General features: G+C 39.6%; 1 long non-coding RNA gene across 1 annotated transcript; it reads right to left on the reverse strand.

The window, feature by feature from the left end:
- Positions 1-3,693: 3,693 nt before the first annotated feature.
- On the reverse strand, positions 3,694-4,421 carry LOC107789901 (uncharacterized). The gene is made up of 2 exons (XR_001648934.2): positions 4,348-4,421; positions 3,694-3,937 (listed from the first exon to the last, which is right to left on the reverse strand). It is a non-coding gene; the product is annotated as an uncharacterized LOC107789901 (long non-coding RNA).
- Between the last annotated feature and the right edge of the window lie 21,622 nt (positions 4,422-26,043).

Genomic DNA, 26,043 nt, shown 5'->3' on the forward strand with positions numbered 1-26,043 from the left:
TCAAATTCGCATTTAGCATCGCCTCTTTAACTCCTAGGTTTATATACCGAAACAGCCTAAAAAAGAGTTTATCATGAAGACTTTAAAGAGGTAACAAACCACATCTTCAAGTGAACCAACTCCAAAATGTTTTAGTATAATAACGTTAGCAGCACCATAATAAATATGTGCACTTTTAAATTACTGTGTCAAAGGAAAAACCTACTGAAAACCTAGATAAAGTCTTTAAATTGCAATGCACAGTACGCCAACACTGTTTTCAATTGGAGTAAAGGAATAAATTGTACAAAATATAGATACTTTCTTGTCTTTTCTTTTTCATTTTAGAATACAGATGCTTTCATTGGCCGCTAGAAAGAAATTTAGATGTAGCGAAATTAAATCCCAGAAACCGATCAACAAAGGTGCTATGTTATCTTAGAACAATTTTAAAATCAATAAACACGAAGCATGTACTATTAAGAATAGGAATCTATGGAGTAGAAGAAAAAACCTTTTAAATATCAAACAAGCTTCAGTTTATTCAACTCATGTCTATAATATTTAAACCATTGGCATGATAAATGGCAGGGGCGGCCCAACCCTAAAGCAAGTTAGGCCCCAAATATTTAAGGGCCCCAAAATTACTAGTATTTTTCTATATATAGTAGTATATTATTTATATAATTATTTTTTATTATTAATAAATTTATTTTTTTATTGTCATATTAATTTTTAATAACTCGATTTCTTCCTCTAATTAATATAACTAAAATAATTTTCTGTCAATCTTATTTTACCTTTTTTACTTAATTATATTTTTCTATTCATTAGTTGGTCACGTAACTATATCTAATAATCTAACTTATTATTTATTTTTCTTACATAAATTATATTCTCTCCGTCCCAATTTATACGAAAGTATTTGACTGGACATGGATTTTATGAAATAAAGGGAGGCTTTTGAAACTTGTAATCTTAAATAAATCATAGAAGTTTTTGGGCTAGAAATCATCTCATTAATGGTAAAAAGAAAAATCTAAAGTTGAATTGTTATCAAATATAGAAAGGGACTTACTAAAAAAAGGAATCACTTATGTTTTCTGAGTTCTCCCATTTCAGTTGTGATGCAATCAATGTTAAATTCATTTAATTTTCTGTATTTTATAAAACTAAGTTCTCATTTTTTTTTAATTTCACATCCTCACTTGTCTAATTTTTTTAAAAACGATGTTCATTGAATTTTATATATATATATATATTAAGGTCTCTTATTAAGATTTTGCTTTAGGCCTCCGATGAGATTGGGCCGCCCCTGCTAAATGGCCAACTTGTGTTTTAAAGACTGGGTTTGTCGCAGAAAGTAGCAACATCCTTTTGCTTTCTTATTCTGCTCTCTTTTCCTGTATCATCTATTGGATCCAAAGAAGTACTGGTTAGTCACTCTTCATTCATTTCTAATAACCTATTCTTAGTAAAATGCCTAGCAATACCTTGTCTCGGGACAACTTTGGTTGAGTTCCTATGATTCATGGGTAATCAATTAACAAAGCTCCTCATCCAGTCAGAGTTATTTCTTTGAATAGACTAATCATATTATATTAAAAGTAGGAAGTTCCTACCTTTAAAGTTAGTTTACGATAATACCCTTTAAAATTTGAGTTATCATTTTGTCCTTGAAAAAAAACCTCTTCAGTTAAATAATTCTTTTTTTAGTTACATAATTCTTATTTATTAGATTAAAAACGAACCAACAAATTAAAAATGGAGCAGTAATGCAATGAATCCGGTGAGAGTTGAGGCATTTGATTCTCCTTCATTTTATTTATGCAAGAGGCTGTTTTTACGTATCGAACTCGTGATCTCCTGGTCATATGGCAACAACTTTATCAGTTATGCCAAGGCTCCTAGGAATTCTCTGACTAATGATCAGCAAAATAAAAACAAAATATCCTGGGAATTTTCCGATTTTATTACTTTATTTGTAACGACCCAACCGGTCATTTTGACTTTTAAAACTCTGTTCCTCTAAATAAGACTCTCAGTATGTGCTTTTGCTAATTTATGACTTGTGTGGATGGTTGGTTCGGGATTTGAAACGGTCCATGTTGAAATCGGTACATTTGGTTCCTTAGTTTGGCTTTAAAAGGCCAAGTTTGACTTTGGTCAACATTTTGAGAAAACGATCCCAGAATCGGAATTTGACAGTTCCAACAGGTTCGTATGATGATTTTGGATTTAGGCGTATGTTCGAATTGGATCTTGGACAAACCGGGAGCGTTTCAGCGCTTAATAGTGAAAATCAGCTATTTAAAGGTTCAAGGTTCTTTAAATTTGGTTTGGAGTAGGTTTTGGAGTAATCGAGATCCGTTTAAAATTTCGAGACTGGGAATAGTTTCATATGGTGATTTAAGACTTACACGCAAAATTCGGTGTCATTCCAGGTAATATAAGTATGATTCGGCGCGTTCAGAGGAATTTAGAAACTTGAAGTTCATATTTTGATCCAATTCGATTTTGGGGTGCGATTCTTAGTTTCGTTGTTGATTTACGTGTTTTGAGAGTTCAAGCAAATCCGTATTATATTTATAGACTTGTTGGCACATTTGGACGGGGTCCCGGGGGGTTTGGGTGAGTTTTGAACCACTCGAAGCTAAGTTGGAAAAACCAGAAATTCTAGTTCTGGTTTCCTTCTTCGCGAACGCGGAAGGACCCTCGCGTTCGCGATGAAGGAAAAATGGGAGCTGGGCAATTGCCCTTCGCGTTCGCGTGGAGGGCGACGCATTCGCGAAGCCTTGGACTTCAGGCCTACGCGTTCGCGAATGAGGACTGGGACCAGGGTAAAATTTCCCTACACGTTCATGAAGGAGCTCACGCGTTCGCGAAGGGCAGGCCAGTAAGCCTTCGCGTTCCCGAGACACCTGTCGCGTTGGCGAAGGGTATTTTTAAGGCTGAAAAATTCTGCCTTCCACTACAACATTATGCATATATAGCTACGAAGTATATTGTAACTAAATACAAAAAATTTCATGGCTAAACACTTTAGCTACAATATTTTTTTTCCGTAGCATGCGTAGCAAAATATAGTGTAACTAAAAATTAGCTACAAACTTTAATGTTTCATGGCTAAGGATTAATACATATTGCTACGAAAAATTTATCTTTGTAGCTAATGAGTTTATTCTTTTGTTACAAAAACCAACTTTGTAGCTATCTTTTATATTAGCCACAAAGGAATATATTGTGGCAAAAGATGTAATGTGTTTTGCTACAACAAATTTAATATATAGCTGTACTCACATATTAGCCATGGAGGGTAGCATTTATGTTTAGCTACAAATTCAAAATTTTGTAGGTATAAATCATCACCAATATCCATGATTAATTTTTTATATATATTTATTTTCTGACTAGATTTTCTATTATATTTGAATTAGTGATAAAAAATTAATTTATTAGTGACAATAAATGTTTCCATCGCAAATGCATTGCTATTTTTTACCTCACTAAATATTTTTAATTTTTTAAAATATTCCATATCCATGCGTGATTTGTTTTATAAAAACTAGAAACATTATAAGCTCTGGATATCTGTTACTTCATACAAACTGACATGAATAATTCCAAAAGTTAATTCTAAAATATACAATTATATATCTAAAGTTGATGCATCCTCAATATACAATTACTCTACAAGAGACACAATAAAATCTGTAAAATAAAAACTAGCTAATGGGAGGCTAGACATTAAATTTTGTCAAACTAAAATAATACAAACTATGTACATTGGGTTAGATATTTTATCTTTAATCTATAAATTCTAGGGAGTTCCACGTCAAAAAAGAAAAAGTTCTAAGTAATTGATCATGAGATTGAAAATGTTGCCACTCGATTGCATTCAAGGAAGAAATAACTTAAGTCTCCTAGATCTTCTTGCATTCAAGAATTAAAATGCACCCTGTAAATTCAAAAGAAACAATAATTAGCACAAAAATGGTGAGAAAACCCAGGGAAAATTATAATACAAAGATTGAGTTTAATTGGTAAAAATGCTACTAATAGAATTTCAAGAAGAAAAAATTATGTCTTCATATTCTTTTACAAGAATTTTTAACAAATAACAAAAGGGAAAAACTCAAAACAACAACACAAATAAACGAATCTGTACACATTTTAAAGAATTTCTTAAGGAATCATCATCCCAATATTACAACCTTATAATTTTCAAGTTTCCACGCAATATTTATAACAAATAAAATATAATATTTATCAAATTGTTAGAATAACCCGCAAAATTTAACCCAGAAATCTTAGTCAAGTATATATAAGGAGTTTCAAAAATCTTAAAATCTAGAGATATGAATATACTCGGAAGAGAGAAATGGGAAAGTGGGAGGAGGGGGGTGGCGGCTTAGAGGGGGAGATGTGAGGATGAAATTAGGTTTTGGTTTTGGCTTTGTTATTGCTTTACTTTTTGTTATATACTGCTCCTATTTTTGCTTTTTCTTTTTTTTTACTTCTTACTTAAATCAAAATACAAAGTACTACTTTTCCGGTGATATAGGCAAATCTATAAATGCAAATAAATTAGATAACCAAATATGTGAAAGAAAATTATGGACGCCAACAAAAAAATAAATATAGAATTTACATTAAGTAAGATAGAAAAATCAACTATTTGCGTAAAAACAATGTTCTTTACAATTTTTTCTGTCCTATGTGATATTTGTTTTTGATTTAATATATCCTCAGATTTCAATTATATTAGCTTCTTAATTTTTAGTTTTTTAATTATATTAATGATAATTATTAAATTATTAAAATAGTATTAGACCATTAAATCAATAACTTTTAAACTTATTTAAATTGAATATAATTAGTGGTCAACGTAGATACATACAAATACAAGCATATAGTTTTTTAAATCTGCTATACTCATATATTAAAATTTAACTAAATATTATTGCATACTTATTTAATTATATTTGAAACTCACAGGTAATATTTGAATTATGATACACTAGTTAGTTTTTGTTTTACACTCTTATATCAACGATAATGAATTCTTTACCTCTTTCAACTAAAATTAATAATATAAAAATTATGTAATAAAGTATAAAAGACTAATCACAAGAGAGACATGATCCCCTTCCGAATCATATTAAATTCTCAATTCTTAGATTTGACGTATAATTTGATTTATGATCATCAATAAGTTATTAAAATTGTAAAGGACCATATCATTATAACGTAATTTATTGTCTAGATTAAATATATGTAATTTACTATACAATATAAGTGGTACAAGTTTATAGTCGTTTAAAACTACTATATAATTAGTTATTCACACATTAATTAGATATAATTTCATTATTTTTTAATTATATTTGAAGCTTAAAAGTAATACGTTTTTTGTTTTTAATTGTGATACACTAGTTATTTTTGTTATACACTCTTATACCGAGCACATTAAATTTTTAACATTTTTGAAATAAAATTAATAGTATTAAAATTATGTAAGTATTATAACATATAATATAATAGTCATAAGAAAGGTGTTCCCTTTTGTATCATATAAAAATCTCTATTTTTAGATTCAGTATATAATTTAATTTATGATAATTAATAAATTTTTGAGATAGTAATGGACCATATCATTATAATATATTATTGTATAGATTAATATAAATAATTTTCTATAGAATGTAAGTGGTACAACATTATGGTTGTTTAAATTTTACTATATAATTGATTATTCCATCATTAATTAGATATAATTTCATTATTTTTATTTATAATTGGCTTATAAGTAACACTTATTTAATAAGAAATATAATATAATTAGTTTTCCAATGAACTTAGATATTAAACATATTAAATTAGTAATTCTAAATGTATCTAGATATATGAAAATTATATAAAAATTTATATGAATAATAATGTTAGTGATAGATAATTAGATATTCTGTTCTATCTATGTAATTGTTAAGCTAACTATTTTTTTGTACGGGTAATTTGAAGCAAAAATATTTATTTAGCTACAGGACTTTGTTTTAGGTAATTTTATGTGGCTAAAAGATTACTATTGCTATAGCAAGTTTTAACTTGTGGCAAAAAATAATAATTAGCTACGGAATTTTATCTCAAAAATAAATTTGTGGCTATATCATCTGGTCATGCAAATAACTGTAGCTATTAAACTAATTGTTGCCACGGTAATTTAGTACTTGAAGCAAAAAATATTTGTTTAACTATAGTATTTTATTTTAAATAACTTGTTATGGCTAAAAGGTTACTATTGCTACAGTAAGTTTAACTCGTAGTTAAAACTAATATTAGCTATGAAATTTGTTTATAGCAATAACTCTGTGGCTATATCATTTAACTGTTGCCACAAGTTTTTTATAACTTGAAGCAAAAATACGTATTTAGCTACTACTTTTTGCTTTAAATAATTTATTATGGCTAAAAGATTACTATTGCTACTGTAACTTTTATCATGTGGCAAAAAATTATGATTAGCTACGAAATTTTATTGTAGCAATAAATTTGTAGCTATTTAGGTAATTATTGCTACGAGTGTTAGCAATTATAGCAAAAATGAGAAACTAGCTTTGCCAATTTAATTTTTGTGGCTAAGAAATTTTATAAATTTGTAAATAGCCATAGAATTTGAATTTTTGTGGCTATTGATAGGTACTAGCCACGATTTTTAAATCTATAGCTAAGATTTCCAGGCAGGATATCTTAAAAATGAGATTTTACCATTTTTAACCCCATTTCTTCCATTCTTGGGCGATTTTGGAGCTTTTTGAGAGGGGATTTCAACTAGCAACTTGAAGGTAAGTTAATCCTACACACTTTGAGTTAAATACATAGATTATGGGTAGATTATAACTTGTAAATCGTGAAAATCAAGGGTTTAGATGAAAAATCTAGGTTTTGATAAAAATGAGATTTTAACCACGAAAATGGTTATGGAATTAAATGAAAATTGTATATTTGAGTTCTTGATGTTATGGGTGACGATTTTCTCCAAAAATTTTCGGAATCCGGGCAAGTGGGCCCGGGGTGAATTTTAAAAATTTTACCATTTTGGGTCGGATAATTAATTTAATAGTCTAATTTTGAATTATTAAGCATGTATTAATTATTTTGTATAACATTTGGATAGTTTCGAATTTTTCGGCATAGAATTGAGACTTTAACGTGACGTTGTGATCGGGAAGTGGACTTTGAGACAAGGTAAGTCTCTTGTATAAACTTGTAAGAGGGAATTTACCCCATAGGTGATTTAAATTAATAATCGTTGCAAATTGTGGGGGCTACGTACGCACGAGGTGACGAGAGTCTGTGCGTAGCTACTAATTATGCTGTGTCCGGGTAGTTTAGGACTCAAATCATAAATTACTTGTGATAATTGCATCTTTTATTTAATTAAAATACTGAAATTATATTATAAATAGTTAGAGGAAATAGTAAAAGACCGAAATTTCACATACTTTAATTTTTGTGCAAATTATTTGATTGTTAATAGAAATTGTACATCCTTATGTGTTAGCCTTATAATAACTTCTCATTCCGGAGGTTCATAAGAAAATATCCTCATTTCTTGTGGAGCGGGCCGAACGCCTCGGCAGTATAGATGCATATATGGATTGTGTCGCACGTTCCTCGGCAGTGTAAACGACACTCTGGATCGGGCCGTATGACCTCGGTAGAAATCGTGCCTAATAATAATAATTACACGATACCTTGACATTTTATTGCAACTTGTGAAGCGAATTGATAAATTGAAAATTATTGAATTTGAAAGAATTATTTATTTCCGCTTGTTAAGAAAATTATTGTTATTCACATAAACCATGTCTATTTAAATAATTCTATTTTAATATTATTGACCCATAGTGTGTCAAAGTCGACATCTCGTCACTACTTCTTCTAGATTAGACTTGATACTTACTGGGTACACGTTGTTTACGTACTCATGTTACGCTTGCTACACTTTTTGTGTAGGAATTGAGATAGGTGCGACAGGTGATCCTACCGGAGCATACCCCAGATACCCTGAGACTTAGTGGTGAGCTGCTTCTTGAGTCGTTCTGCAGTCCTTGAGTCTCTCTCTTGTATTTTGTATTCTGTCTATTTCATATTCGGACAGTGATTAAAAGTTTGTATAATTTACTAGATGCTCATACTTGTGACACCAGGTCTTGGCACACACACTAGTAGAATTGCGATTTGAATTATTTTCTTGATCTTTATTTAATCAGAACCTTTTATATGTTCCTTAAATCTTGCAACTAAAAAGAGTTTAATTACTCGAAAATTTATGAAAAGAGGAAGTATATGTTTAATTCACTAGTTGACTTGTCTAGCTGTGATGTTGGACGCCATCACGACTTATAGGTGAAATTGGATCGTGATATTATTGAAGCACAAGTATTCTTTAGTCAAAAGTCTCGACAACTGCACCACTATCGAGCGGACTTGATGTGTGCTTACACTGTTTACAATCATTTGCAAAAATCCATGTCATAGTTTTTAGCACAAATGAACTACAGTCTCATTGACTGTAATATGAGTTAGAAGATTTTCATCCATTTCTGTATTCTTAAATTGCCTTCTATGTGCAATGTCATATGCAATTCTGGATCTGTCAGATAAGAACCTGGCAATTGTGTATGTGCTATAAAAAAAATTCTACGTAAGATTCTTGAGATATCACATTTGCCGCAGACCTTATGTTGGAAATGCTGAAAAGACAAATAGAACAATATGCTAAAGAAGCAAAACTCCGGAGTAAAATATGTGAAGCAGTTGGTTATCGCTTTTTAAATATTAAAACCAAAAAGAGGCACCTCATCCTGAAATCATTTATAGTATCGAATTGCCATAAATCCTAAGTCCACTTTAACTAAAAACTTAACTCATATATGTAGTTCGTTATATGTCAGTTAATAATCCAAGCAGAGCCATAAGATTTATCAAGATGAAACATAAAGCTAACTAAAAGAATCAAGTCGAACTTGTCACCAGAGTAGCATACAACAAGGAACATGATTTTTTTAAGCAAAAGCAAGTCTCACCTCTCAGCAGAATTCGTAATTTTACGTTTCAGCACTGCCAACACGGAGACCAATAGTGTATAAGTCAAAATCCGCTCTAAAATATTTAGGATAATGCAGCACTAAGGAAAGAATCAGTCGAGGTCGGCCAGAGAACAACGAGGTTCGTGGTAAAGATGGCAACAATGACTGAGGTCGAGCATCGTTGACAGAACAGCAACGGCTAGTTTTTGAAATAGAATATTAAAGAAAATATGTTAGTGAATATTCTCTGCACTTGTACTATTAGGGTTTGTTAGATACATGTCTCAAATAAATAGGAAAGGTGGGAGGAAAAAAAGGGCATGTAATATTCACTTGATAGGAACACTTTTTGAGAAGAAAATTCTCTCTCTTGTAAAGATACAAAGACTACCTTTTATCAAGATTCTTACCCATATTATTCCATACTTTTATACCAGATACGAGAATAGTCCGAACAAATCTTGGATTTATCTGCCATTCATCATTGTCAGGAGGAGCATTCGTCTAATCCATCCTTTATTGGGTGAATCATTCCTCCTATTTACTTAAATATCATTTATAGCTATTTATTGCTAGTTACATTCTCTATTATTGCTCATTCTTTATGAACGTTTTGTGCTTATCATTGTCAACACTTCATTGGATTTGTCCCATCTCACACACGTTTTCAAGACTCGCATCTAGAATTATTATCATTAACTAGATTTAACCCGCTATTACATAAATTTAATAGTTTAGCCGAAAGGTATACTTTTTGGTCAAACAATTTGACGTTGTCCGTGGGGTTTATCTACTTAACTATTTTAGTTCCTTCTAGATCTATAACTGACACTAGTCACTAATGTAAAAAAAAACAACAAAACAAGAACGAGAAACTTTTTTTTCTCTCTATTATATAGATCTAATATGGCAGGTAACAGAGAAGAAAAGAACGAGAATAATGAGCGACCTCCCAACCAACCTCATGAACATCATCCATGAGAGCTCTGAAGCAGTGGACGAGGACACAACGCCCAATGCCTCCCATAGGCGAGGTGGGTCACCCCCTCCCCACTGCAGTATCACAAAATCTCTTGGTAAGACAGCCTCCACATCCGCGGTAGAGGAGGCGCCGCCAGCAATAAAGAAGCTCCTTGAGGCCTGGCTAACTGATACGCTAACTAGCATCCTCCATAAGCCCGTTCGGGATACGGCCACAGAAAATGCAAGAACTTGTGTTATACCACCAGTGGAAGAGCAACACGATCAACTTCATCATCTTCCCGCAACGACAGGTATTACTCACAAAGTTGTTAGCAAAGCAGGTGACGACGCTCTCACGGCCGTTCTGAAAAGGATGGAAGAAATGGAAAATGAGAGTAACTACTTCAGGACCAAATGAGAGAACACCAATAAAGGGTCAATAAAATACCAGGCGCTCCCAAGCTCTTGCCTAAGAGAGACGTCGGTCGGTTCATAGAGGATCCATATAGCGCCGCTGCCGCCCCACACGCCATACCAAAGACCTTTCAAATGCCGCCCTACTTGAAAATATATGACAGCACGACCAACCCCGAGGACCATGTGACCCACTATGTCACCGCTGTGAAAGGCAATGACCTCGCCAAAAAATAAGTACCCTCAATTTTGCTGAAAAAATTTGACGAGACCCTCACTGGAGGAGCGTTAACGTGGTATTCGCAGCTGCCCGCGCGTTCCATCGAAATATTCAAAGAAATGGCTGACATGTTCGTTACGGCTCATGCTGGGGCCAAAAAGGTAAAGGCGAGAGTAAATGACATATTCGCTATCAAATAGTCACCGGGAGAGGGATTTAGGGACTTCCTCGCCCGATTCAACCGAGTAAGAATAACCTTACCGAATGCATCGGAAGGGATGGCCGTCCCAGCTTTCCAAAATGGGTTAAGCAGAAATGGTTAAAGGGCAACAAGAAAGTTATTGAGTCGGCTTATGAAGTACTCCCAGCAACTTGGGACGAAATACATAATGCATGTTGCGCCGAACTCCGAGCAGACGAGGACGACCTCAATGCGCCAACCCATCGACTGACTTCGGTGCAGGCAGAATCCAGGAAAGATCGAAGAAATGATGTCAGAAAAGATCTCGCGGCTTCACAACCTAATCGGGAATGTCATCTCCCATATGCCAGGACCACAGCTGCATCTTTATCCCTCTATGAAGAGGGCCCACCCTGATCGAGAACGGGGACTCACCGGAACGAGAGAGGTATGTGATACGTGGGAATTTTGACTACTTATTAGCACCTTTTAGTTTTTGTTTTAGTCTAAAAGTATTGAATTGCGTTCCTGAAACTAATGAAATATGCAAAATTGCAGGAATGTTGGAAGTTGGACTCCCGAGATGAAATTTGGTTCAAAGAGGAGTAATCTGAGCACAATGCAACAAAAGGGCAAAGAAGCATACAAAGTGCAGTCCGCAAAAGGAATTTTGTGGCCGCAGAAGAAACTGCGGTAAGCAGAATTCCCTTAACATGAATTATGCGGCCGCAAAAGAAGGGCTCAAGACCACGATCAGAGAGATGACATAAACGCCAATCCAGAGCTTCATTGAATTGCGGTCCGCATAAGATTTGTGCGACCGCAGAAGATTGTCTTGCGGCTGTAATCATACTATTGCGGACGGTAGAAGAGGGCTTTGCGGCCGCGGTGCTAAATCTGCAGAACGCAAAAATATTTCCTCGCAGCCGCAGTTCAGAATTGTGCGGCCTCAGAATCCCAGCTCCTGCTAGATGAAGAATTCTGCGGCCTCATAAAATTAGGTCAAGTTTTGACATCAACAAGTTCTGTAGCCGTTTTTCTTTGCCTCTTTTGGAAGTTTTCTTTATTTTGGTGTAATTTACAATAGATTTTATCATTGTAAGTCTACATTATGAGTTTAATTAATCTTTCTTCTTCTTTTTCTTTAAACCCAAGCATGAGTAGCTAGGTTTTTACTAGGGTTGTGACCCAACCCTAATGTGTTAACCTTATGGGCAATTAAATTAGTGCTTGTTTATGATTGGGTGTTTATTATTTAACCTAGTTCATGCTTTGATTTGTGAAATTAATGGTTGCAAACATTAGTTCATGCATATTTGACTTAGTCTTTACTTGAGAAAGAGAGACTTAGTGTAGGAAAACTTGGCTAACAAGGAATTGGGTCAATCGAGAGATTGATTAACCCAATTAAAGGGTTCAACCTAGAGATAGTAATAACCCGACTTGAGCATCTATCAACTGTATTGTGTGATACCCATTTGGTCTTGAGAAAGTCAGATTGGGAAAAACCATTCCCCGACCGAGAGGTATTGAGTGGGTAATTAAGAGTTGATAGCTATAATACATCCCGATCAACAAAATAAGCATTAATGTTTTTATCCCATTAGGTAAACACCTAGGTGATGGTCACAACCCTAGACTTTTTATCAATTTGAAAAACATCAAAAACAACTATCCTAGTCTTATTTCTTTATTCTGCAAACTTTAGTGTAAAATTAGAAATAGAAACAAAACACTTTTTGTGAAAGTGCAAATTAAGATAATTCAATTTCACGCATTAGAATATATACCACTAACTCTCATCTAGCTTCCTGTGGATTCGACCCCGACTCTTTGTTGGGTTACTATAATTACAATCGACCATTTCATACCTTGTTAGAGGTGTGCATTTGGACGCGATCAATTTTTGGCTTCGTTGTCGGGGAGTTAAAAATAGTGTTAGCTTTATATTTGAGTGTGTTTTTGGAATATCTTCTTTTTCTTCCGTGTTATTAACGTGTTTGAGAAATAGTAGGTATAACCATGGCAAACAATGAGTTCGAAAATATTGCTTTGGATGATGTGGACATTGAGGATGATTAAGTGGATGGGGTTCCTCTTTGTCACGACCCAAATTAACCCTCCGTAAGGTGTCGTGATGGCACCTAGTCTTTATGACTAGGTAAGCCTAATATTGCGGAAAATATAAAGAAAACACAACATTTTTAAGATAAACAGTATATTTTAAATAGCCAAGAGTAGTACCACTCGGCATATACACAAATAATTTCTCAAGACCCGGAATATCACTAAGTCACAAGCTGCTATAATCTATGTAGCTTTATACAAAAGTCTGAAGATAATAAGGAAAATCTCTAGACGAGGGAGTAGAAGGGGACTCCGAAGATCTGCGGACGCAAGCAGAGGTACCTTGAAGTCTCCTAGAATCAGCAGCACGTACTAACCCCGAGGCTGATAGCTCGCACCTAGATCTGCACACGAAAACATGTGCAGGGAAGGGCATGAGTACACCACAATGGTACCCAGTAAGTGCCAAGCCTAACCTCGGTCGAGTAGTGACGAGGTCAAGTCAAGGCCCTACCAGAGAAAATATAATAAATTAAACAGTAAAAGATATAAGTAGAATTTACGGTAACACAGTTAAAGAAATTCTCGAAAATTTAACAGTTAAGGGAGCCCTTGGCTTAAAACAAGGTAAACACAGTGGGAAATCTCTCGGGATCCCGTAGGTCCCAAAGTAAATATGCAGTGCTGAGGGATCTCCCAAAATACGTCCGTAGTCCCAAAGTAAATATGCAGTGCTGGGGGATCTCCCGGAATACGTCCGTAGTCCCAAAGTAAATATGCAAGTACAGGGGGGATCTCCCGGAATACGTCCGTAGTCCTAAAGTAAATATGCAGTACAGGGGGATCTCCCGGAATACGTCCGTAGTCCCAAAGTAAATATGCAGTACATGGGGATCTCCTGGAATACGTCCGTAGTCCCAATTTAAATATGCAATGCAAGATAAAATGACAGGTATGACATCGAGTTATATAGTTTATACTGGACACAGATAAGGCAAATAAGGACTAAAATAAACATGACGCACAGAATGTCAATTAGGCAGTTAAAACACGTAAGCATGCTTTTCTAGTCTAAACTACACAATTAAACATATTAGTACAATTAATAAGAGAAGCAATTTATGATTTAAAAAGGTTAAACATGATTTTTGCAATAATAGCTCGTGTACGTACTCGTCTCCTCACGTACACGGCGCCCACACACCAAATAATATCAAGATATCCTAAGGGAAAAGTCCCCAACACAAGGTTAGGCAAGCCACTTACCTCGAACCGCTCATATCAACTTGATATCACGTTCTTGCCACGAGTATCCGACTCTAAATGGCCCGAATCTATTCAAAATAGTACAATACCATCAATACGCGCTAATGGAATGAACCCCACAAGAAAAACTACAAAATTAGGCCAAAACCCAAAATTGACTCAAACCCGGCCCCCGGGGCCCACGTCTCGAAACCCGACAAAATTCACGAAACTAAAAAGCTCATTCACTCACGAGTCTAACCATATCAAATTTACTAAAATCCGACACTAAATGGTCCTCCAATCTACAATTCAAACTCCAAATCCCTAGTCTCTAACTTCCAATTTCCACCTTAAATACACATTAACTAGGTGGAAAAATACATGGCAAGGCAAGATTATTACCAAAAATAAGCACAAGGAACTTACCTCAAGAAATTCCTCGAAAATGCTCTCAAAAATCGCCCCAACCCGAGTTTGCAAAGCCAAAAATGATAAAAACAAATCGCGAAGCCCTTCGGTTTAAATCGCTGCTCAGGTATTTCCGCAGCTGCGGAACCTGGGCTCGCACCTGCGGGTGCGCTTGTGCGGAAAACTTGCGCATATGCACAACTCACTTTCCCCTTCTACCTTCGCACCTGCGATTAAAGGGCCGCATTTGCGCCCTCGCGCCTGCCTGCGGAGTCCCTTCCGCTTCTGCGCATCTTGCGTATGTGCGAACATCCTTGCGCATTTGCGGGCATCGCAGATGCGGAAACTTCCTCGCACCTGCGACCCCAGGCCAACTCTCGATTTATCGCATCTGTGCTTCCATCTCTGCATGTGCGGCTCGCGCACCTGCAGTCTCTTTTCCGCAGGTGCGAAAATACCAGAACCAGCAAAGTTCAGAAATTCCTCTAAGTCCAAGTTTTCACCCGTTAAGCATCCGAAACACACCCGAGGCCCCCGGGACCTCAACCAAATATACCAACCAATCCTAAAACACCTTATGAACTTAGTTGAGCCTTTAAACCATGTCGAACAACACCAAAATCATGAATTAATCACGGATTCAAACCTAAGAATTTAAAGTTTTCCAAATTCTACAAACGAGCCCGACCCACATCAAATCTAGTCCGAATGACCTCAAATTTTACACGCATTTCACATATGATATTACGAACCTACAGCCACTTACGGAATTCCATTCCGAGCTCGATATCAAAGTTTCCACTATCGGCCGAAATCGCCGAAAAATTAGGTTCTGCCAATTCAAGCCTAAATCTACTACAGACCCCTAAAACACATTCCGGACGTGCTCCTAAACCCAAAATCACCTAACAGAGCTAACGGAACCGACGAAATTCTATTCCGGAGTCGTCTTCACATAGTTCCGACTACGGTCCAAATCCTAAGGCTGAAGCTCTCATTTAGGGACTAAGTGTCCCAATACACTGCGAAACTCAAAACCAATCATCCCGGCAAGTCACAATAGTAGAAAACGATTTGGGGAAAGCAGTTAATAGAGGATCGGGGCTATTACTCTCAAAACCACCGGCCGAGTCGTTACATCCTCCCCCTCTTAAAACAATCGTTCGTTCTCGAACGAGTATAAAGACATACCTGAAACTGTGAAAAGATGAGGGTACTGGCTGCGCATATCCTGCTCGGTCTCCCAAGTCGCCTCCTCGACTGGCTGACCCCTCTACTTGACCTTTACTGAAGCAATATTTTTTGACCTGAGCTTTCTGACCTGCCTGTCCAAAATGGCTACTAGCTCCTCAACATAAGATAGATCTTTGTCCAACTGGACAGAGCTGAAATCCAATACATGAGTCGGATCACCGTGATACTTCCGGAGCATAGACACGTGGAATACCGGGTAAACTCCTGCTAGACTGGGAGGCAAGGAAAGCTCATAAGCAACCTTCCCAACTCGCCGCAATATCTCAAAAGGACCAATGAACCTCGGGCTCAGCTTGCCCTTCATCCCGAACCTCATGACACCCTTCATAGGCGATACCCGAAGCAAGACCCGCTCACCAACCATAAATGCTAAATCATGAACCTTACGGTCTGCATATCTCTTCTGCCTGGACTAGGCTGTGCGAAGTCTCTCCTGAATTACCTTCACCTTATCCAGGGCATCCTGGACCAAATCTGTACCCAATAATCGGGCTTCGCCCGGCTCAAACCATCCCACTGGGGACCGGCACCGCCTACCATACAAAGCCTCATACGGTGCCATCTGAATGTTGGACTGGTAACTGTTGTTGTAAGCAAACTCTGCAAGTGGCAAGTATAGGTCCCATGACCCTCCAAACTCCATCACACAGGCATGGAGCATATCCTCAAGAATCTGAATTGTGCGCTCGGACTGCCCATCCGTCTAAGGGTGAAAGGTTGTGCTCAACTCCACCCTAGTACCCAACTCCTGCTGTACGGCTCTCCAAAACCATGATGTGAACTGTGTACCTCTGTCTGAAATGATGGATACTGGAATACCATGAAGGCGGACAATCTCTCTGATATAAATATCAGCCAATCTCTCCGAAGAGTATGTAGTCAGCACCGGAATAAAATGGGCTGACTTGGTCAGCCGATCCACGATCACCCAAATAGCATCGAACTTCCTCAAATTCCAAGGAAGTCCAACCACAAAGTCCATGGTGATTCGCTCCCACTTCCACTCTGGGATCTCTAACCTCTGAAGTAATCCACCCGGTCTCTGATGCTCATATTTAACCTGCTGACAGTTGAGACACTTGGCCACAAACCCAACTATGTCCTTTTTCATTCTTCCCACTAATAGTGCTGCCTCAAGTCCTAGTACATCTTCGCGGCACCCGGATAAATGGAGTACCGCGAGCTATGGGCCTCCTCAAGAATCAACTCCCAAAGCCCATCTACATTGGGCACACAGATCCGGCCCTGCATCCTCATCACACCGTCATCACCAATAGTCACATCTCTGGCATCACCTCGCCGAACCCTGTCCTGAAGAACTAGAAGATGAGGATTATTATACTGGCGCTCCCTAACACTGTCATAAAGAGAAGATCGAGCAACCATACAAGCTAATACCCGGCTAGGCTCTGAAATATCCAATCTCATGAACTGGTTGGCTAAGGCCTGAACATACAAGGCTAAGGGCCTCTCAGCTGCTGGAAGATATGCCAAGCTCCCCAAACTCTCTGCTCGGCGACTCAAGGCGTCGGCCACTACATTGGCCTTCCCCGGGTGGTATAATATAGTGATATCATAGTCTTTAAGTAGCTCCAACCACCTCTGCTGACGCAAATTAAGGTCCTTCTGCCTGGACAAGTACTGCAAACTCTGGTGATCAGTGTAAATCTCACAGGGAACACCGTACAAATAATGACGCCAGATCTTCAGGGCATGAACAATAGCTGTTAACTCGATCATGAACTGGATAATTCTTCTCATGCACCTTCAACTGTCTAGACGCGTAGGCAATCACCCTACCGTCATGCATCAATACTGCTCCAAGGCCAATCCTCGAGGCATCACAATAGACAGTGTATGACCCTGAACCTGTAGGCAATACAAATACTGGGGTTGTAGTCAAAGCTGTCTTGAGCTTCTGAAAGCTCTACTCATACTCCTCGGTCCACCTGAACGGAGCACCCTTCTGGGTCAGCCTGTTATAGGTGCTGTAATGGATGAAAATCCCTCCACAAAGTGACGGTAATACCCCGCCAAACCAAGGAAACTGCGGATCTCCGTAGCTGATGACGGTCTAGGCCAACTCTGCATTGCCTCCACCTTCTTCGGATCTACCTTGATCCCATCATAAGACACTATGTGGCCCAAGAATGCCACTGAATTAAGCCAGAATTCACACTTAGAAAATTTTGCATGCAACCTCTTCTCCCTCAAAGTCTGAAGCACGGTCCTTAGGTGCTGCTCATGATCTTCCCAAGACCGGGAATATATCAGGATGTCATCAATAACACAATGACGAAGGAATCAAGATAAGGCCGGAATACACTGTGCATCAAATGCATAAAGGCTGTTGGGGCATTGGTCAGCCCAAATGACATGACAAGAAACTCATAGTGACCAAATCTGGTCCTGAAAGCAGTCTTCGGGATATCCGGCTCCCGAATCTTCAACTGATGATAGCCAGAACGCAAGTCAATCTTGGAAAACACCCTGGCACCCTGTAACTGATCAAATAAATCATCAATGCGAGGCAAAGGATACCTGTTTTTCACTGTAACCTTGTTCAACTGCCGATAATCAATACACATACGCATAGAACCATCATTCTTCTTTACAAATAAGACCGGAGCACCCCAAGGTGACACATTGGGACGAATGAAGCCCTTATCAAGCAACTCCTGCAACTGCTCCTTTAACTCCTTTAATTCAGGAGGAGCCATACGATATGGAGGAATAGATATGGGCTGAGTGCCCGGCAACAAATCAATGCCAAAATTAATATCTCTGTCGGGCGGCATGCCTGGAAGATCAGCTGGAAACACATCTGGGAAGTCCCTCACTACTGGAACTAACTCAATTATAGGGGTATCAATACTAACATCTCTCACATAGGCCAAATATGCATCACACCCCTTCTCAACCATTTGCTGAGCTTTAAGAAATGAAACGACCCTGCGAGGAGTATACTCTAAGGTACCTCTCCACTCTAATCTCGGCAAACCTGGCATAGCCAGGGTCACGGTCTTAGCGTTACAATCAAGAATAGTATAATGGGGCGACAACCAGTCTATGCCTAAGATAACATCAAAATCTACCATACTGAGAAATAACAAATCGACTCTGGTCTCAAATCCACTAAGCGCAATCAAACACGACCGATATACGCGGTCCACAACGAGAGAATCTCCCACGGGAGTAGATACATAAACATGAGATCTCAATGAATCCCTAGATATCCCCAAATGTGGGGCAAAATAAGAAGACACATAAGAATACGTAGAGCCTGGGTCAAATAATACTGATGAATCCCTATGACAGACGGAGACGACACCTGTGATAACTGAATCTGAAGCAACGGCCTCTGAACGGGCTGGAAGGGCATAGTACTTGGCCTGGCCTCCCCCTCTAGGGCGACCTCGGCCTCTCCGACCTCTACCTCGAGCTGGCTGAGGAGGTGGGGTAGAAGCTGGTGCTGGAAGAATGGCCGGAGTACCCGGCGGAGCACGTGGAGGCTGATAAGTCTGTGGAGGTGCACCCCTCCTGGCTCTGGGGCAATCTTTAACCAGGTGACGAGTGTCACCACACTCAAAACAACCTCTCGGAGGACGCGGCGGCTGAGACTGACTCGGACCTGGCCTGTTGGACTGGCCGGTAATAGCACCTCGAGTAGGAGGCATACTGGATACTGGCGGTGCATAATAGGGCTTCTGAGGTCTAGGAGGAGCTGGGACACCGCTGGTTGCTGGAAGAGCTGAATGAACAGGGCGACTCACAAAACCCCTACCATAGCGTGCTGCTGGTGCACGAGCTCCTGAATAATGACCAGTCTCTCGAGACCTCTTGGCCTCTCACTCCTCTCGGTCCCGGGCGAACATGCCCTCCACTCTCCTGGCAATGCTCACTGCCTACTGATAAATGATGTCCATCTCTAACTCCCTAGCCATACTGGTCCGAATACTGGGGTGGAGTCCCTCAATGAAACGACGAACCCTCTCTCTGACTGTAGCAATCAGAGCTGGTGCATGGCGAGCTAACCCACTGAAACGGACAGCATACTCCGATACAGTCATAGAACCGTGACGCAACTGCTCGAACTCTGTGCGCCAAGCATCCCTGAGGCTCTGAGGAACATACTCACGCAAGAACATCTCTGAAAAGTGAGTCCAAGTGAGTGAGGCTGCCTCGTCCGGACTACTCAGCTAATAGGCACGCCACCACTGATATGCTGCTCCCCTCAGCTGGAAAGTGGTGAAAGAAACCCCACTCGTCTCCACAATGCCCATAGTGCAGAGAATACGATGACACTCCTCAAGAAAACCCAAAGCATCATCTGAAGCTTGTCCACTGAAAGTAGGTGGGTGGTACTTCTTGTACCTCTCAAGTCTGAGCTGATCTGCCTCAGAAGCAACTACCCTGATCTCATGCTAAACCGGAGCCACTGGGGGCATAGGAATATACTCTGGGGCCTGATCAACCTGGACCCTCTGCTCAGGGGTGCGGGCTGCGGGAGTCTATGCCCCTCCCCCGGCCTGAGATGTAGCGGGAGCTATCAGAAATAGTCCAGCCTGAGCCAGAGTGCTGAACATGCTCAAGAACTGAGCTAAAGTCTCCTGGAGGGCTGGAGTAGCAATAGGGATCTCTGGCACTGGCCCTCCAGCTGGAGCTGCTGGGGGCTCCTCTGACGCAGCTTTCACAAGTGCTCGGGCTGCACCGCGTGGTCGTCCTCTACCCCGACCCCGGCCTCTGGTGGCTCTGGCAGGGGGCTCGGGTGCCTGATCGTCGGTCCTCCCATTGCAGGTCCTCACCATCTATGAGAAAGAATAGAATAGAATCTTAGAATTCTTTTTTTTTTGGTGTCAATAACTCGCACGACAAGGAAATCAAAGAAATATGGTTGTTCTTAACAGTTACATAGCCTCCCGAAGATAAGTACGGACGTCTCCGCACCGATCCGTGAGACTCTAATAAACGGCTTGTGACTCACGACACCTACGAACCTAGTGCTCTGATACCAACTTGTCACGACCCAAATTAACCCTCCGTAAGGTGTCGTGATGGCACCTAGTCTTTATGACTAGGTAAGCCTAATATTGCGGAAAATATAAAGAAAACACAATATTTTTAAGATAAACAGTATATTTTAAATAGCCAAGAGTAGTACCATTCGACATATACAAAATAATTTCTCAAGACCCGGAATATTACTAAGTCACAAGCTGCTATAATCTATGTAGCTTTATACAAAAGTCTGAAGATAATAAGGAAAATCTCTAGACGAGGGAGTAGAAGGGGACTCCGAAGATCTGCGGACGCAAGCAGAGGTACCTTGAAGTCTCCTAGAATCAGCAGCACGTACTAACCCCGAGGCTGATAGCTCGCACCTGGATCTGCACACGAAAACATGTGCAGGGAAGGGCATGAGTACACCACAATGGTACCCAGTAAGTGCCAAGCCTAACCTCGGTCGAGTAGTTAAAGAAATCTCTCGAGTAGTTTACGGTAACACAGTTAAAGAAATTCTCGAAAATTTAACAGTTAAGGGAGCCCTCGGCTTAAAACAAGGTAAACACAGTGGGAAATCTCTCGAGATCCCGTAGTTTCAAAAGAATATGCAGTACAGGGGGATCTCCCGAAATACGTCCGTAGTCCCAAAGTAAATATGCAGTGCTGGGGGATCTCCCGGAATACGTCCGTAGTCCCAAAGTAAATATGCAGTACAGGGGGATCTCCCGGAATACGTCTGTAGTCCCAATTTAAATATGCAGTACAGGAGGATCTCCCGGAATACGTCCGTAGTCCCAAAGTAAATATGCAGTACAGGGGGATCTCCCGGAATACGTCCGTAGTCCCAATTTAAATATGCAACGCAAGATGAAATGACAGGTATGACATCGAGTTATACAGTTTATACTGGACACAGATAAGGCAAATAAGGACTTAACTGAACATGACGCACAGAATGTCAATTAGGTAGTTAAAATACGTAAGCATGTTTTTCTAGGCCCGAATCGCTCAAATCAACCTGATATCACGTTCTTTCCATGAATAGAAGCAATTTATGATTTAAAAAGGTTAAACATGATTTTTGCAATAATAGCCCGTGTACGTACTCGTCCCCTCACGTACACGGCGCCCACACACCAAATAATATCAAGATATCCTAAGGGGAAAGTCCCCAACATAAGGTTAGGCAAGCCACTTACCTCGAACCGCTCAAATCAACTTGATATCACGTTCTTGCCACGAGTATCCGACTCCAAATGGCCCTAATCTATTCAAAATAGTACAATACCATCAATACGCGCTAATGGAATGAACCCCACAAGAAAAACTACAAAATTAGGCCAAAACCCAAAATTGGCTCAAACCCGGCCCCCGGGGCCCACGTCTCAAAACCCGACAAAATTCACGAAACTAGAAAGATCATTCACTCACGATTCTAACCATATCAAATTTACTAAAATCCGACACCAAATGGTCCTCCAATCCACAATTCAAACTCCCAAATCCCTAGTCTCCAACTTCTAATTTCCACCTTAAATACACATTAACTAGGTGGGAAAATACATGGCAAGGCAAGATTATTGACCAAAAATAAGCACAAGGAATTTACCTCAAGAAATGCCTCGAAAATGCTCTCAAAAATTGCCCCAACCCGAGTTTGCAAAGCCAAAAATGATAAAATAAATCGCGAAGCCCTTCGGTTTTAATCACTGCCCAGGTATTTCCGCACCTGCGGAACCTGGGCTCGCACCTGCGGGTGTGCTTGTGCGGAAAACTTGTGCATATGTACAACTCACTTGCCCCCTCTGCCTTCACACCTGTGACGAAAGGGCCGCATCTGCGCCCTCGCGCCTACGGAGTCCCTTCCGCTTCTGCGCATCTTGCGCATGTGCGAACATCCTTGCGCATTTGCGGGCATTGCAGATGCGGAAACTTCCTCGTACCTGCGATCCCAGGCCAACTCTCGATTTATCGTATCTGCGCTTCCATCTCCGCATGTGCGGCTCGCGCACCTGCGGCCTCTTTTCCGTAGGTGCAAAAACACCAGAACCAGCAAAGTTCAGAAATTCCTCTAAGTCTAAGTTTTCACCCGTTAAGCATCCGAAACACACCCGAGGCCCCCGGGACCTCAACCAAACATACCAACCAATCCTAAAACACCTTACGAACTTAGTCGAGCCTTTAAACCACGTCGAACAATACCAAAATTATGAATTAATCACGGATTCAAACCTAAGAATTTAAAGTTTTCGAAATTCTACAAACGACGCCGAACCACATCAAATCTAGTCCGAATGACCTCAAATCCTCAAATTTTACACACATGTCACATATAATATTACAAACCTACAGCCACTTTCGGAATTCCATTCCGAGCTCGATATCAAAATTTTCACTATCGGCCGAAATCGCCGAAAAACTAGCTTACTCCATTTCAAGCCTAAATCTACTACAGACCCCCAAAACACATTGTGGACATGCTTCTAAACCCAAAATCACCTAACGGAGCTAACGGAACCGATGAAATTCTATTCCGAAGTCGTCTTCACACAGTTCCGACTACGGTCTAAATCCTAAGGCTGAAGCTCTCATTTAGGGACTAAGTGTCCCAACACACTCCGAAACTCAAAACCAATTATCCCGGCAAGTCACAATAGCAGAAAAAGATTTGGGGAAAGCAGTTAATAGGGGATCGGGACTATTACTCTCAAAACCACCGGTCAGGTCGTTACACTCTTGAACCTCCAGCCAATAGAAGAGGTCGAGTGCCTCATGACAATGTGCTCGTCCCACCCCTACCTCCACCACGAGTGGCTCCACACCGAGTGTTACCCAATGAAGGGTATGAAAGTACAATAGTCCCTCCCATATTAGGGCGGACAACTTTTAGATAACCAATGTGATGCACACTTTGCTAGAGCAACGAGGCTTCTTCATCGGTGCTCTAGTTCAAAATGCATACAATTATTTGAAGGGTTTGTGGACACGTGTTGGGGGAGTAAACAAAGAAATTTCTCCGAGGATGCTTTGAGGCTAAGGCTTTTTCCCTTCTCTCTATGGGGGAAAGCTTTAGATTAGTTGGAACGTTTGCCGAACCATTCCATTAACACTTGGGATGAATTGGTGAAAATGTTCATTTCTAAGTACTTCTCTCCGGGGGACATAGCTACACTTGAGGATGAGATTCTAGTATTCAAGCAAGAGCCCAATGAACCACTACATGAGATATGGGAGCGCTATAGAACAATGGTTAAAGAATGTCCCAACAACGATATGACAGAGAACATGATTCAACAAACTTTCTATCGTGGGATTAACATAACCAACCAATGTGTAGTGAATTAACTTGCCGGTGGGAACTTCGTGACTACGCCTTATATAGAGGCGTGTGAGATCTTAGATGAAATGGTGGACACATCATCGGAATGGCAATCTTGGGCTAATGTTCCTTAAGGTGATCCCAACGCGATTCACCTCCACAAAGAGTTGCATGACCATGGTCAAGCCATAGCCGAATTGACTACCACCATGAATCAACTAGCAAAGGCTCAACTTCAACAAGTTCAAAATCCTAGGCAAGTCAATGCCATGAAGGGAGTAAACATGATGGTGAACAAATGAAAAACCAAGGGTCCCCAAGTGCAACAACGTGTGGACAATTTTGTCTAAGAAGATAGTGGGTTTGATCAAGATGATTCTTACAATGACCAAGAAGAAGAGGTGCAATATGTGAACAACTTTCAAGTGCAACGAAACAATTTCCAAGGCCCAAATCAACAACAATGGCGACATCAAAATAATCAAGAAAATTGGAATTTTAATAAACAAGGCAATTGGAGTGGTGGAAACAATCAAAGTAATTGGCATAACAACAACACTCAAGAAAATTGGAATGGCAATAATCAAGATAATTGGGGAGGTAACAATCAAGGTGGATGGAACAATAATTAAGGCAATCGGGGGTGGGTTTTTCAAAGGCCCCCGATGTATCAACAATCGAGCAACCCGCCTCCTTATCTTTCCCATGGTCCTAGTTCTTCCAACAATGAAATAGGGCATATTGAGAACATGTTCAAGCAAATGATGGACAAGAATACCGATTCTGATGCCCAACTTGCCTCACACAACACATCGATCCGCAACTTAGAAGTTCAAATGGGGCAAATCTCTCAAGCTCTAAATTCCCGTCCTAAAGGGGCACTACCAAGTGACACGGTGGCGAACCCAAAGGGTGCAAACAACACGGGGCATGCCATGGCCATTACTACAAGAAGTGAAAGAGGTGGGAATGCACCCATCTCAAGTCAAATGCAACTTATGGATGATGAGCAAGTGGTACAAGAAGAAGAGGTCCCGAACAATGTGGTTCTAGCAAATGATAAAGTGCGAATTGATATTGATGACAATGTGGAAGAGACTCAAGAGGAGGTGAACCCATCTAGGGAACACATTATTGACATACCAGAGTCCTAGTGCAAAAGACTAAGGCATCATTGCCTAAGCCTCCACCTCCATACCCTCAAAGGCTCTCCAAGAAAAATGGCGAGAATCAATTCAAAAAGTTCATTAAAATGATGAAGAGTCTCTCAATCAATGTGCCCTTAGTTGAAGCCTTGTAACAAATGCCCGGTTATGCAAAGTTTATGAAGGATTTGGTGACAAAAAAGTGGTCGATGAATTTTGAAACTATCAAAGTCATTCATCAAGTGAGTGCAATTGTGCATTCAATGGCTCCTAAATTGGAAGATCCCGGTGCTTTCACAATCTCTTGTACCATTGAAAGTGCCGAGTTTGTTAAAACTCTTTGTGATCTTGGGGCAAGTATAAATTTAATGTCCTATTCGGTTTACAAGATCTTGGGAATTGGGCAACCAAGACCCATATCTATGAGATTACAAATGGTCGATCGTACCATGAAGGGACCGTTGGGAGTGATTAAAGATGTATTGGTTCGTGTTGATAAATTCATTCTTCCGGCGAATTTTGTCATTCTTGATTGTGAAGTGGACTATGAGGTGACGATTATTCTTGGAAGACCTTTCCTTGCTACGGGGAAGGCCCTTGTTAATGTGGAAGCCGGAGAACTCACCTTCCGTGTGGGTAATGAAAAGGTGATATTCCATGTGTGCAAATCTATGCAGCAACCAAATAGCAATGAAGTATGTTATTTTGTGGACTTGATAACTTATGTGATTGTTGATGATACAAGTGCC

This window comes from Nicotiana tabacum, chromosome 2 (genome assembly GCF_000715075.1).
Source record: "Nicotiana tabacum cultivar K326 chromosome 2, ASM71507v2, whole genome shotgun sequence".
NCBI lineage: Eukaryota > Viridiplantae > Streptophyta > Magnoliopsida > Solanales > Solanaceae > Nicotiana > Nicotiana tabacum.